This window comes from Nerophis lumbriciformis, linkage group LG07 (genome assembly GCF_033978685.3).
Source record: "Nerophis lumbriciformis linkage group LG07, RoL_Nlum_v2.1, whole genome shotgun sequence".
NCBI classification, from domain to species: domain Eukaryota; kingdom Metazoa; phylum Chordata; class Actinopteri; order Syngnathiformes; family Syngnathidae; genus Nerophis; species Nerophis lumbriciformis.
Window position 1 is genome coordinate 24,300,100 of NC_084554.2, and position 15,463 is coordinate 24,315,562.

Genomic DNA, 15,463 nt, shown 5'->3' on the forward strand with positions numbered 1-15,463 from the left:
AGTACAGAAAGGCTCCACTTTTCAAAATGCTCAATGCTAATTTACATTGGATTCGCCATAGACATGCTACTTCAACATCTGTAAAAAACTCTTGTGGATGTACTACCAGTCTGTGGTTGCCAGTGTTCTGTACACCATCGTAGTGTGCTGGGGGGGGGGGCAGTACATCTAAGAAGGACAGCTCCAAACTGGAGAAACTGATCAGGCGGGCCGGCTCTACAATCAGAATTAAACTGGTCTCACTGGTAACAGTGGCAGAGAAGAGGACTGTGGAAAAACTAGTGAGCATCATGGATGATGCCAGTCACCCTCTGCATACCGTTATCAGTAGCCAGAGGAGCCTGTTCTGTGCTAGACTGATTCATCCACAGTGCAGGACTAATAGACTAACAAACTATTTTGTCCCACACGCCATCAGACTGTACAACTCCTCTCTGGCGGGGAGTGGGGATACTAGGATGCAGAGGTGGGACCAAGTCATTGTTTTGCAAGTCACAAGTAAGTCTCAAGTCTTTGCCCTCAAGTCCGAGTCAAGTCCCGAGTCAAGACAGGCAAGCCCCGAGTCAAGTCCAAAGTCAAGACTGGAAAGTCTCAAGTCAAGTCCAAAGTCCTGCATTTTGAGTTTCGAGTCCTTTCAAGTCCTTTTAACCACAGACTAATATATTAACACAGATTGTGTATGCTTTTCAAACGCTGTATTTATTTATTAAAACAAGTGCATTTAAAATTGCAGGAAAGAAAATTGTGCTGACATTGCACTTTATAATAGCACTATTAACCAGTCATTTTGAAACATTAACTCATTCCTTTACAGAACAAACACATTGAAAAATAAAGTGCAAATGTACTTATTTGTACAAAACTGTTAACATTGAAAAAACATGACATATACGTGAACATAACAAAAAAGTTGTACTTTTTATATGTCAGGGCCCTATGCTGCATTGCATTTGCAAAAGACCAAATTAGCCAAGAGTCTGTCAGTCATTTGTGCACGATGGGGGCGTAGTATGATGCCACCATGGCTGAAAACTCGCTCCACTGGAGCACTGGAGGCAGGCACTGCCAAGACTCTCATGGCCACTCGGAACAGTGAAGGAAGAGTCTTCATGTTCAATGCCCAGAACAAAAGGGGCGAGAGAGTTGTTTTGGGTTGGTGCACTACTTGTAAGTGTATCTTGTGTTTTTTATGTTGATTTAATTAAAAAAAGAAAAGAAAAAAAAATGATTTCTTGTGCGGCCCGATACCAATCGATCCACGGACCAGTACAAGGCTGCGGCCCGGTGGTTGGGGACCACTGAGGTAAACAACCAACAGTATGTCAGAAAGCTAGCTAAAACGGTACACATATTCATAATATAGTATACATTTTAACTGACCTTTATTTGACTATTTTTGTCTTTTTTTAGGTGGCTAAAATACGCGGTGCTGCTGACCGCCGTCTAACGTTACGTGTGATATATTGACTAACGTAACCCTGCTTAAAAAAAATCACTGAACAAAAAGTATGAATAAGGTAGTGAACTGCAACAGATTCCCGTGTTTGCAATAACGTTATAACGTTAGCAGTGAGTTTACAGCCTCACTGATTTAACTACACAGCAAATAAAAGTCACGTTACTTGGCCAATAAACGTTATCTTACATTCAAAACTTACCGTTCTTTGTGCAACTTCAAATGCCGGACGAAGTTGGAAGTTGTTGCCTCTCCATCAGTAATTTTCGAACCGCATGTGTTGCATACTGCAAACCGTTTTGTGTTGACCACCTCGTAATTTTTATACCCAAACGAAATAATTTTAGGTATCATTTTTTGTTCACTGGCGTGTGGTTTGGACATGTCTTCTTCGTTGGTTGTCCTGCAATTTGATTGGATGAATGCTGTGTGATGAAAACAAAGTAGATCTAATTTGATTGGCTGTTGTACTGAGACCACACCAGCTGACACACGCAACGCTGATAGACAAGTACACAATGAAAAATACGGAGGGCTCCCGAATAACTTTTTCATCTTTGGGTTTTGGGGAAAGTAGCAAGTCATGTCAAGTCATGTCAATTCAAAAGGCTCAAGTCCAAGTGAAGTCACAAGTCATTGATGTTAAAGTCTAAGTCGAGTTGCAAGTCTTTTTACATTTTGTCAAGTCGAGTCTAAAGTCATCAAATTCATGACTCGAGTCTGACTCGAGTCCAAGTCATGTGACTCGAGTCCACACCTTTGCTAGGATGACAGGGGATGCAAAACAATACTTTTTCATGACATGGTCACTACTGCCTAGTTTCTCTTGTTATATTCTTATTTTTACTGTTATAGTTTTATACTTATTGTTGCTTTTTATTTGTATTCTAATTGTAATATTTTTATATTTTATTTCCATTTATACCCCCATTATTTACTTTTTACTTTTTAAATGTGATCTCAATTCTGTATACTGCTGCTCGAATTTTAATTTTCCTAATGGAACTCTCCTGAAGGAATCAATAAAGTACTATCTATCTATGTATCCATCTGTCTGTCTATCTATCTGATTAGCATTAGTGATTTCACATGGCGATTTAAACAACTTCAAATTTGGTGATCAAAACTACAACAGAGATACATGTTACAATCAAACAGCTGGTATGGTGTACGTACAATACTTACATTATTAACACTTTGTAGGGCTCAACAAAAGAAAAGACTGGCACATTCCAATTAATGGCAAAGACTACTTCCTGCTATAGGCAAACTGTGTAGTCTATACACTACTAATGTCTTGGAATTACATGCATAATCTACTATATAATACATTACAGTACTTTATATTTTGTTTTAAACAATTAACATTTATTACCACAGCATAGGCGCCGAGCACGTGGGATTGATGGCAAATTATTTCTCACCACCAAGCAAAAACCACGCATGCTCAGGTCCCTTCTACACTAAGGCTAAGGTTATCCAGGGTAAATCCCACCTAACCTTATCCTTGTCCACACACACACACACACACACACACACACACAATGGTAGTTTAAAATCCCGTCTCCCCCTCCGTCAGCCGGTGCAAAGCGACCTAATACGCATGCGGGGGAAATGCGCACGTCATAGTCACCTGCTTTGCTTTGTGTGCAAGTTCTTAAATTTAACTTAACTGAACAATATCCAGTGTTGTGGTATTTCAATTAACTGGAATCCAGCGTGCTGTGAAGCCCTATTGTAGTGAATCACACCTGAGCCATCATAAATTAATCAAATCTTTAATAAACACGTGAAAGTAAACAATGTGACAAAGAACATTTTACAACAATCAATCTAGGGATCTAGATATCTGATCAGAACACTCCTCACTCTTTTGCCTTCACCTTCATTGTCTATTCGTTTTTGGTGACTTTCTATACTCTGGACCTAGAAGTTGAGTCCGCGACATACATGGCGGACAATAACAGATACAGTCTGCTTTGCCAGTCCAAAAGCATTCGCCATTTGCCGTAGTCTTCCCTTGACGGCCAGGTAATACAAAGCACACGCTACCTTTTTTATCACATCCACAGGAGCCCGCATTCTCGTTGACTCTCCTTCGACAAATGGACAATTTTTTTCCGTAAGTAGAATCAAAGCTGACCTCGACATTCAAAAGTTCTGTTGCTGTCTGAGAAGTGTTGTATCTGAAATAGCTGCAATCGCATTCTCTTAAGGTATTCATGTGTGATTTCCACGAGCATCTGTAGAGACGGAAGGAGAAACACTGGCATGTCTGGATGACTCGCCTCCATATTTCCAGTGGTTAGCTGCAAGTTACGAAATCGCTATATTATGAAGCTGGCTGTGGCGCGTTCTTTCTGGCGTCACTTCCTCTCCGAACTCAGTTTGTAAACGATCGATGAGTCCATACATGTAAGAGCCGGAGATTCAAGAAATATACGGCACAAATTGTCCGAGGAGTGGGACCTTAAACGATGGGTAAGTGTGGCTGAAACGGGGCTTAGGCTAAATAATTGTTTGTTTAAGGGGTTATCCTGCTTAGTGTAGACATAGAAAAGTAGCGTCAGATTTATCGCCTGTCCGAGAACCCACTGGCAGAAATGTAGATCGGTGCCTATGTAACACAGTACTGAACATTTAGTGCTGGTATGGATTCCCATGTACCGGGAATTGGTAACGTATGGATTTGAATGTGAGGCAGCTCACAATATGAAGGTCCTGAGTAGTCTTGGGTTCAATCTGTGTGGAGTTTGCATGTCCTCCCCGTGACTGCGTGGGTTCCCTCCGGGTACTCCGGCTTCCTCCCACTTCCAAAGACATGCACCTGGGGGATAAGTTGATTGGCAACACTAAATTGGCCCTAGTGTGTGAATGTGAGTGTGAATGTTGTCTGTCTATCTGTGTTGGCCCTGCGATGAGGTGGCGACTTGTCCAGGGTGTACCCCGCCTTCCGCCCGATTGTAGCTGAGATAGGCTCCAGCGCCCCCCGCGACCCCAAAAAGGGAATAAGCGGTAGAAAATGGATGGATGGATGGATGGATTTGAATGTGAAGGGTACCCATCACAACTCGTCTCGAATAAAAAACCTAAAAAAAAATAATTGTGTTTTAATTTATAGTCTGCATTTTTGTTCCAAATATTTGTTGCAGTGCTTTAAGCAGGAGGTCTTAAACATGACAACACTTGATCAATCGGGGTGACATAAAATAATAATAGCGCCCTTTCTCCTATTTACCAGGAGGAAAATCAAACAGATGCATTTTTGTCCTCATTTCTTTTTCTCATTTCCTTTTAACGCCATGGCCTGACTCCTCAATATTATTAATTGCGATATTACGCCGCGGTGATTTATACATAATATCCCACGGAAAACACTCGCAGGCAGTGTTTTCTCACCAGCAGTGAACTGACTGCTTGCAGGATTCGCAGGTGCTTTTCCATCACAGTCAGCAAGGTTAAACTCCAGAGAAATTAAACAAATTGCTCCTCTAATGCCGAATAAAACAAATGGAGAACTTTAGTGCACACGTGAAACCCTCTTGGGTTCTAATTATGTAAAACTATAGACATCAGAAGGCACTGAATTCTTTAATGAGCACTTGAGAGAACAAAGGGAATTTAAGTGCATGTTAATAAGAAAGGCGAGACAATAGGAGGCGGCAAAATGCCACAGAAAGAACCGCAACACATTAAAGCCACTGACTCTATCAAGAAATGAATCTTTCTGGCAGCTAATAGGATCTCCGTACACAACAGAAAATAAATTATGATGAAGCGTTTTCTGCAACCTGCGGCTAATGAACCCCCACGACCACAACCGTGTCTTGTACGGATGCAAAACGTATCTTCTACAATTCCGATGGCTTCAAATGATGCGTTCCACACCGCCAGTTGGTACGCTGGCTAATTAGCATTGACAAAGACTCCCGTGGGTACAGGCAGGCAGAACGCCACCCAGATAGCACATTTCTGTTGTGGAGCCAAAACGAATTAAACCGTGTGAGGTCCTTTAATCCTAACTTCTCGTCTTCTCCACTGAATCATGCTTTAAATGACAAAGCGGTGCTACAGGAATCAGGATGGTGTACCGGAGCCATATGTCTGTGTCATGCTAAATTAGCATGTGCGGTCATGTATTTATATGTCCTTACACTCAAAACACCTGCAATCAAACACATTCATGAAGGCAGGGTTTATTTTAAAACCGTGTAGCTGTGCTGGTTTCATTCAGGTTGAATAAATTTGCAAGCAAATTAACTATAATCTACGTATTCTTGTTAAACTATCCATACCAACTCCAATGCAAATTTGTGCTTACTTTGGGTATTATTCTGTTTGTGTGGTGCCCAAGGCCAGCACTGTCCTGCATTTGACTTGAGCTTGCGAGCTTACGTTAGCTATGACGCAATATACTTGCAATGACTGCCTCTTTCGTTTTATGTTTGTCATATTTGTATTTGCCGTGTCTTTTGCCGCATATACCTTATTGGTTTCATGACTCAAAATACTGAAATCAATTAAAATGCTATTAATTAGTTTTAGTACCCCAAACCCCTATAAAACCCAATTTCTTGTGTGAAAAACTGTACAATAAAGCAGTGTTTTTCAACCACTGTGTATCATGAGATACAGTCTGGTGTGCCGTGGGAGATGACGTAATTTCACCTAAATGGGTTAAAAACATTTTTGCAAACCGGTAATTATAATACGCAAATAATGTGCCTTAGTTGAGTGTCTGTGCTGTCTAGAGCGCGGCAGACTAACCGTGTAATACTCTTCCATATCAGTAGGTGGCAGCCGGTAGGTAATTGCTTCGTGGATGTCGGGAACACGGTTTGTCGTGATCACAATAGACAGACGACAGCGGGAGGCAGCGTGCAGGTAAAAAGGTATCAAATGCTTAAACCAAAAATAAACAAAAGCTGAGTGCCGCTAAGAAAAGGCATTGAGGCTTAGGGATGGCTATGCAAAACAAAACTAAAGCTGAACTGGCTGCAAAATAAACAGAATGCTGGACGACAGCAAAGACTTACAGCGTGTGGAGCAGCAGACGGCGTCCGCAAAGTACATCCGTACATGACATGACAATCAACAACAAAATAGGAGCACAAGACAAGAACTAAAACGCTACACACAGAAAAATACCAAAAAACTCTAAATAAGTCACGTCGTGATGTGACAGGTCGTGACAGTACACCTACTTTGAGACAAGAGCTATAGTGATGCATGGTTGGTTATGGTTTGAATTTATATCCAACAATTGCGAGAACGACTTTTTACTGTCAATATTGGCTGCTGAGTTTCATTTTTTAATGATTTCTGCTAGTAGTGTGCTTCGGGATTTTTTCAATTAAAAAAAAATGTGCCTTGGCTCAAAAAAGATTGAAAAACACTGCAGTAAAGCATACTACAATTGCAGTGGCCTCCTTTGTTTATCACAGCTAATTAGTTCCAGGCCTGACTGTCACGGCGCGGATTCGAACCCACTTCCCTCCTGCAACTTAGTGTCACAGTTCCTCCGCTGGCTGCTCACCCGGACACGCCCCCGCTCACGCTGAGCGCAGCACACCCACGCAGCGACAAGCCTGCACGCAATCGCAATCTGTACACCTGCGACTGATGAAGATGAGCTGTATAAAGGACCCGTGGACCCAATGATCGCCGCGGGAACTTATTTACCTCTTTGTGTACCGTAAGCCTTGTGCTCTCTTACTATTGTTGTTTTTCCCTCCGTGATTCTGACGTCCGTGTTGCTCTCCCGCAGTGCCTTCCCGAGTCTTCCCTCTTCGAGATCTCCCGTTGTTTCCCCGGTGTTTTGGACTGCCTTCCTCGTTTCCCGACTCCTCGCTCGCCCCTCGACTCTGACGTCTCTCTCTGCCCCACGGACCCCTCGCGGATCTTGGACCCCCTTTTGCCTTGCCCTCTTTGGACTTGTCTGCTTTTCTCATCAACACTTGGTAACACACACTTCAGATATCTACACACAGTCTTACACCACACACTCTTGTATTTTAGTCACACACTCCATTTCTATAGTTTAGTTGTATTGTTTGTTATTATTATTATATATATATTTATTATACATATAATAAATTATTGAACATACAGCCCTCTGGTGTCTGAGCTGTCACCTCCTCTTTAGTAAATCATAACAGTAAGTTCCCGCCAAAATTGATTAGGGACCTGACGGCACAGTGACTTTAGCACCTCCCCAGTGACATTAGCCCCGCCCCCAGTGACATTTTTTTTTCTGTCCTCTTTTTGCCCCATTCACGATGTCTTTTTCTTTTTTTCGCTCCTCACGGGAGGATTTGTCTTGTCCTGTTGACATGTCGTGGAAAGGCATGTTTAGTAGCAATATGGGCAAGGAAGATTTTTCTCGCCGCCTGGACACCCTCTTTCCACCCTCAGTGTCTGTTCCTCAGTCTACTGGAAGTGTCTGGAATCCGCCTTTGGAGAGGGGGGAATGGTACCGACAGCCATGCTGGTGAGGTAGCACAGCTGCGGCCAGCAAGACCGCTACCATCGATCTTTCAGTTTGCCTGGCCGCACCCACCAACCACGCTACCAGCACCAGTCCCCAGGCTAGCGTCCGAGCTAGCACCTGTCCCCGAGCTAGCCTCCGAGCTAGCACCTGTCCCCAGGCTAGCGTCCAAACTAGCACCTGATCTTGGACCACTTTTGCCTTGCCCTCTTTGGACTTGTCTGCTTTTCTCATCAACACTTGGTAACACACACTTCAGATATCTACACACAGTCTTACACCACACGCTCTTGTATTTTAGTCACACACTCAATTTCTATAGTTTAGTTGTATTGTTTGTTATTATTATTATATATATTTATTATACATATAATAAATTATTGAACATACTGCCCTCTGGTGTCTGAGCCGTCACCTCCCCTTTAGTAAATCAACACTGACCATGGAAAATGAATATCTGTGAAGTAGGATAATTGTTAATAAATCTAATACGTCCATAATCGAGCCATTCATCCATCCATTTTCTACCGCTTGTCCCTTTCGTGGTAAGAAAAAGTAAAAAAACAAAAAGGTTTATACTTCCAAATACTTTTTAGACATATTTAGACCCATCTAAACATGAAATAATACTCATACACCATACTTTCCGGGCTACTGGTATTGAAGCCGCACCCATCAAATTTGAGAAGAAATAAATATTTTACACTTATTAGCCGCACCGGACTATAAGCTACAGATATATTTTGTAAATGTTATCTACATACCTTAATTTTTTGCAAACGGTGTCTGTAACACATCTGCAAAACGGCTGATCAAACAAAACATAAGTCATCTTCATGGACACACTAGCTGCGTAAGCTAGCTCTTCAATCAGCTAAACAGACTCAATAACTCCACGGTGATGTTTTGGTGAATTAACAAAACTGAAACAATACACAAATGAATACTATACTAAGACAGACACTTGTAAACATCTCAGCATATTAGCGAATGCTAACAACGCTAGCTTGATTACATTACCATACCATGTACAAAATGCATGAAAGACATCACACATGGGAATGTTTAGCTCGTATGAATTGTTTTAGTATAAAACTTATAAACGTTGCTTGGAATGATGTATGAAGAATCCTTTCATCCTTGCGAACAGAAACGCTATAGACAAAAAACGAAAGGGGATATAGGCTACTTACGGTTCAAGGCACAAAACAGGAAGTATATTTTCAACCAACAGCACCTGCAGTGAAAGAACTCGTCCAAAAGATGGTGCCATAGCACAAACCACTACCTGAGAATTGATATTCGTACACAATGGTACAGTACCAGTTTTTAGTACTTTTGCGTGTGTACATGTGATAATGAATGTCAATTGTTAAATAATAAAATCTTTTTTTTTTATGTAACATTTTAAAATGAGCTGATTATAACTGTGCTGTCCAGTTGGTATATCTTGACTTCTTACACTTCTGAGTTTTATTTGCAAGTAGTATATAAGAGACTTTGCATGCAGTTGCAATTCCAAGAGTGTATATGCTATGGTGTGTTGCCCAGCTGGGAAGTAGACTTTCCCATGAAGTTGAATATGCCAGTCTTGTCTTATGTTGAGACCTAAAAGTGTTTTTACTGTAAGTATTGTACTTATTACACACCAGCTGTTTGATTGCAATGTGCATTTTAGTTATAGTTTTCATCACATTTGGAGTTGATGAAATCACCAATTATCAATGCTAATGGGAAGCATGTACATGGCAAATCCAATATAAATGAACATTGAATTAGCACATTTTGAGTGGAGTCTCACTTAACATTTGAGCGCTTTCTTGATTTGTTGGCTTGGAGTATTACCTAAAGGAAGTTTTGCAGAGTTCGCTATGAGTACTGCTTGAGTGCTTGTATCCCTACCAACTGTTTGAGCCGCAGCCCAATCTGCAACCAGATGTGATGTCATGTGCAACAACGATCTCGAAATATGGCACCGTGATTCGATATTTGGTAGTACCGACAGAATTTGGTCGGTACATATCGAATTTGGTACCCATCCCTATTTTCAAGCTCACACAATAATTGACAGCATGTCCACGATAGTCACGAGTTGCCATTCATTTAACATGACAAACTAAACTACGCTATACAGTATATAACGCTTACAATAGCTCTAGTTGGCTCATTGCCCCATTTTTACTCTTCACGTTGGAAGCAAAAGGTTTGAGCACCCCTTTTCTATAGTAGTGTCCCCTGAGAAACTGAGGAGTATATGCTCACCTTACTCAGATATTGTATAGTACAACTTCTCTCTACAAGAACTGCAAAAACCCTTCCCCCTTACTCTAATAATTTTCACCTGAAAATACTTTGAGGTTTTTTTTCCTCCTGAGGGGGGAAAAAGAACAATATTTCACCCGATTCTATTGAAATTTTATAGCAGCACCTTTGATATCCAAACGTCCAAAGGAAGTGCAGCCTGGGGGCCGTGATGGACTGTCAGCCCTCCCCTGGGGCAGGAACTGCACTCCTCAGCTCCCCTAATGATGCGCCTGTCTTTGGACGAGAGAAGCCCATGCCATGGCCTATCACTTGAGGGATTAAGCTAAGGGGGGGACTCTAGAACAGAGAGGGACGCAGACAAGGGTGGGCTTCTGTCAAATGAACGATGTCCCTTTTTAGAAATTCAAGCAAGAGAGCCTCGTTCTCGTTCTCTTGACATATACTGTAATAAAGCATGACGATTGGGTGTCACTTATATGTAGGGATGCAACAATTAACCAGTTTTACTATCCATCCATCCATTTTCTACCGCTTATTCCCTTTTGGGGTTGCGGGGGGCGCTGGAGCCTATGTCAGCTACAATCGGGCGGAAGGCGGGGTACACCCTGGACAAGTCGCCACCTCATCGCAGGGCCCAGTTTTACTATTAACCGTAATTAAAAATGTGATGGTATAATATAATATAATATATGAGTATATATTATATTATATATCCATCCATCCATCCATCCATTTTCTACCGCTTGTCCCATTCTGGGTGCTGGAGCCTATCCATCTATCTATCTATCTATCTATCTATCTATCTATCTATCTATCTATCTATATATACAGTATATAAATGTATATATATATATATATATATATATATATATATATATATATATATATATATATATATATATATATATATATATATATATATATATATATATATATATATATATATATATATATATATATATATATATATACGTATATATATATATATATATGTATATATATATATATATATATATATATATATATACATATATATATATATATATATATATATATATATATATATATATATATATATATACATATATATATATATATATATATATATATATATACTGTGTTTGTACTTATATATATATATATATATATATATATAAGTACAAACACAGTATATATATATATATATATATATATATATGTATATATATATATATATATATATATATATATATATATATATATATATATATATATATATATATATATATATATATATATATATATATATATATATATATATACATATATATATATATATACGTATATATATATATATATATATATATATATATATATATATATATATATATATATATATATATATATATATAAATACGTATATATATATATATATATATATATTTTTTTTTTAGTTACTTCACCTTTTTTTGTGACGTACATAACCCCACATGTGTTCATTCATAGTTTTGATGCCTTTCCGTGACAATCTACAATGTAAATAGTCATGAAAATAAAGAAAACGCATTGAATGAGAAGGTGTGTCCAAACTTTTGGCCTGTAAATGATAAATGATAAATGGGTTGTACTTGTATAGCGCTTTTCTACCTTCAAGGTACTCAAAGCGCTTTGACACTACTTCCACATTTACCCATTCACACACACATTCACACACTGATGGAGGGAGCTGCCATGCAAGGCGCTAACCAGCACCCATCAGGAGCAAGGGTGAAGTTCTTGCTCAGGACACAACGTACTGTACATCAACAATATGAGTAACATGGACAGGACAAATAACATTTGTAAATATGAACACTGGGCCCCATTCAGCAATATGTTCCTAACTTTTCCTCTTATCTTTCTTCCTAAGTGATTTCCTAAGAGGACTCCATTCAAATTCATGACGTGTTCTTAAACGGCCAAATTGTTCCCACCTGCTGTTCTTAAATTGCTGAATGCCAAATGGTTAGTGCATGCGTGTCTATCCTAATTTGCATATAAACACGCCGTTATTTCCCCAATATGCATATGTAACACCCTTAATTCCGTAATTTGCATAGGTAAACGCCCTTAATTCCCCATATAAGGGCACAATTCCGGCGGAAAAGCCGGACATCAAACCCACGGAGAAAACACAAACAGATTACAGAAGATAAATTTGTATTATCCCGCGGGGGAAATACATAATGTCAAAACGTAAGTTTAAGAAAGGGGGGAATGCTGAGGTAGCCTAAAGCGTTCAAATAAATATTTGTCACTTCCGGCAAATAGGTCTACATGGCCGTGAAATATGCGCTCCCTCCCCAGGCCACGATCTGCGACATCTTTCAGTAGCAGCAAAAGCATTGCCATTGTGTGAGTTGAGTTGCAACAGGGTGTGAGAGGCCTGTTGGTCTTTTAAAGAGTCACCAATCACTAAATCAACGTCCCGGTAATTTATGATTTTGTGTGTCTGTGTGTGTGTGTGTGTGTGTGTGTGTGTGTGTGTGTGTGTGTGTGAGTGTGCGTGTGCGTGTGTGTGTGCGTGCACGCACACAGTATTTTGAAATGTCTATACATTGCTCATTTTGCTATATCTATCTATCTATCTATCTATCTATCTATCTATCTATCTATCCATCTATCTATCTATCTATCTATCGATGATATTAATTTAACATTAGACAATAGAAGTAAGGGAACATGTCACAAAATTAGGCTACCCTCAGAGTGCTCTGGACCACTCATAGATTTTGTTCTTACCTACGAACAAATCTCAGCTAAGAAAACATTGGTGAATACAAAAATCTCCTTAAAAACTTTGTAAATGGGCCTAAGAACAAAATGTGTTCTTAAGAACGGTTTCTGAATGGGGCCATTGTCTGGGTATCATCACTGTGTACACATTATATCCTCTCCTACCCTGCTGAATGACAGCACACACAGCCCTAAATCATCCAATCGATGATGTGGCATAACCCCCCCCCCCCCCCCCCCCCCTCCTCGAACCCCCCCACCCCGTCAAAAAAAAACGACCTTGATTTACTCTCTCACTCCTCTCGCGTACGTCTAAATATCCCAGGGTTTATTCCTGTCTTGCACTTGTGAGTATAGATTGTTTCAAGCGCTCCTGGAAGCCAATTTAGACTGAATGCTCCTATAATCTGGCAATTTGACTCGCTGGGGGGATTGTTCATCCAGCATGAATAGAATTACACACATTGTGCATGTCAGGGGCAGCCCTAGGAGTCCTCCTTCGTTGGTACTTCTGTGAAATGACTTCAATACATTAGGGAGTGCTTGTGAAGGCGTGCACTGGTGAAGAGAAGGTACACCCTCCTTTGAATATCTTGTTATTTTGGCCACTATCTGGATAAGAGAATGCTTGTTTCGTCTGCGGCAAGGATTAACAGCAGCCCAAGCTGTCGAGGTGGATCAAGCACTTTTTTAAATTATTTTTTTGTTTTCTCCCATGCCCACTGCTAACCGAGTACATTTTCTCAGCTCCAAAAATCTGAGGGATCCACCACAGACCAAGTGGGTTGTTTGATGTAGGACATGTTTTTTTTAAGGTTCATCATCCCTCTGTACTCCTGCATATGCCGCTTTAAAGGAGCCCTACATAGTCCAGTCATAGCCCAAAAGTTGCATCTCCAAGGGCCAAAGTAAAAATGTGCCAAATGGGCAGACACAGCGATTTTAAATGTGAAACATAACTAGCCCTAAATGTATATGATACAGTTCCTCTAATTAGTGCAAATAACAATGATAGATGGTGAGTAGTTAGTCTTCCTGACATACCATCATGTGAGCTGTAGAGGTGCTCCAAACTTTTTCCCTTCATAGACAATACCGTTATTGGAGCTTTGTATATTGACCGATACCAATATTAGTCTGATATAATATCAACATAAATTATACTATAACAGTATACAAGGTTAATACAGTTCGCTTCTCTTTCTTCCCCTCCATGTATCTGCTTTCTTTTGTATTTCAAGTATTCATTACATATATGTATTGTTTCATTTAAAACATTTGTATTATTGATAAAAGAGGTAGTTAGTATTATTCGTTATCAATAGAGCTATTTCTATTGGGGGTTTTTTTGCTCCATTTGTAGAGCAATAATGTTTATTGTAATTTTTGCGTTATTAATATTTCAATCAAAGAAATCAAAGTTTATTTATATACCCTAAATCACAAGTGTCTCACAAGGCTGCACAAGCCACAACGACATCCTTGGCTCAGATCCCACATCAGGGCAAGGAAAAACTAAACCCGATGGGATTACAATGAGAAACCTTGGAGGGGACATCAGATGACGGCATGGCGCAGTGGAAGAGTGGCCGTGCGCAACCCGAGGGTCCCTGGTTCAATCCCCACCTAGTACCAACCTCGTCATGTCCGTTGTGTCCTGAGCAAGACACTTCACCCTTGCTCCTGATGGGTGCTGGTTAGCGCCTTGCATGGCAGCTCCCTCCATCAGTGTGTGAATGTGTGTGTGAATGGGTAAATGTGGAAGTAGTGTCAAAGCGCTTTGAGTACCTTGAAGGTAGAAAAGCGCTATACAAGTACAACCCATTTATTTATTTATTTATGTGGGTTCCTCGCCCCCTGAGCGACCGGTGCAATGCAATGGACGTTGAGTGGATCTAACATAATAGTGTGAGAGTCCAGTCGATAGTGGGGACAGCAGGAGATAGGTCAGCAGCGCAGAGACGTCCCCAACTGATGCACAGATGAGTGGTCCACCCTGGGTCCCGACTTTGGACAGCTATCGCCTCACCTGTGGTCACCGAATCTGCCCCCCTCTCCTTCGTGAAGAGGGGGGAAGAGCAGATTAGAGACGGCAGATCAACTGGTCTTACTTCACTAACTGCTTCTTTTCTATCACTTTTCGTATCATAATTGTACATATCATATTTGCTGATGCTGTTCTGTTGTTGTTGTCGTTGTGTGGCTGTTAATGTTATTGTTGTGTTTGTTGTTGTTGTCATCTCTCTGTCTTAGCCCCCTCTTGTCCTCACAATGTCTGTCTTCCTTTTTTTCTTACTAGGTGCTTACTAGGGTACAGAAGACTAAGTTCCGGCGAGGATCCTTGGGTCCGCTGGTCTAAATACAGCGCCCCCTCATCAGTCCCAGGTGTGTTGATTGCTGATCGCCCACAGCCTTGGCCATGTGGGCGTGATGCGGCCAGCGCGAGCAGGGGCGTGTCTCGGCGCACTGCCAACGGCGGTGCTGGCAGACCCAGCTGCCGG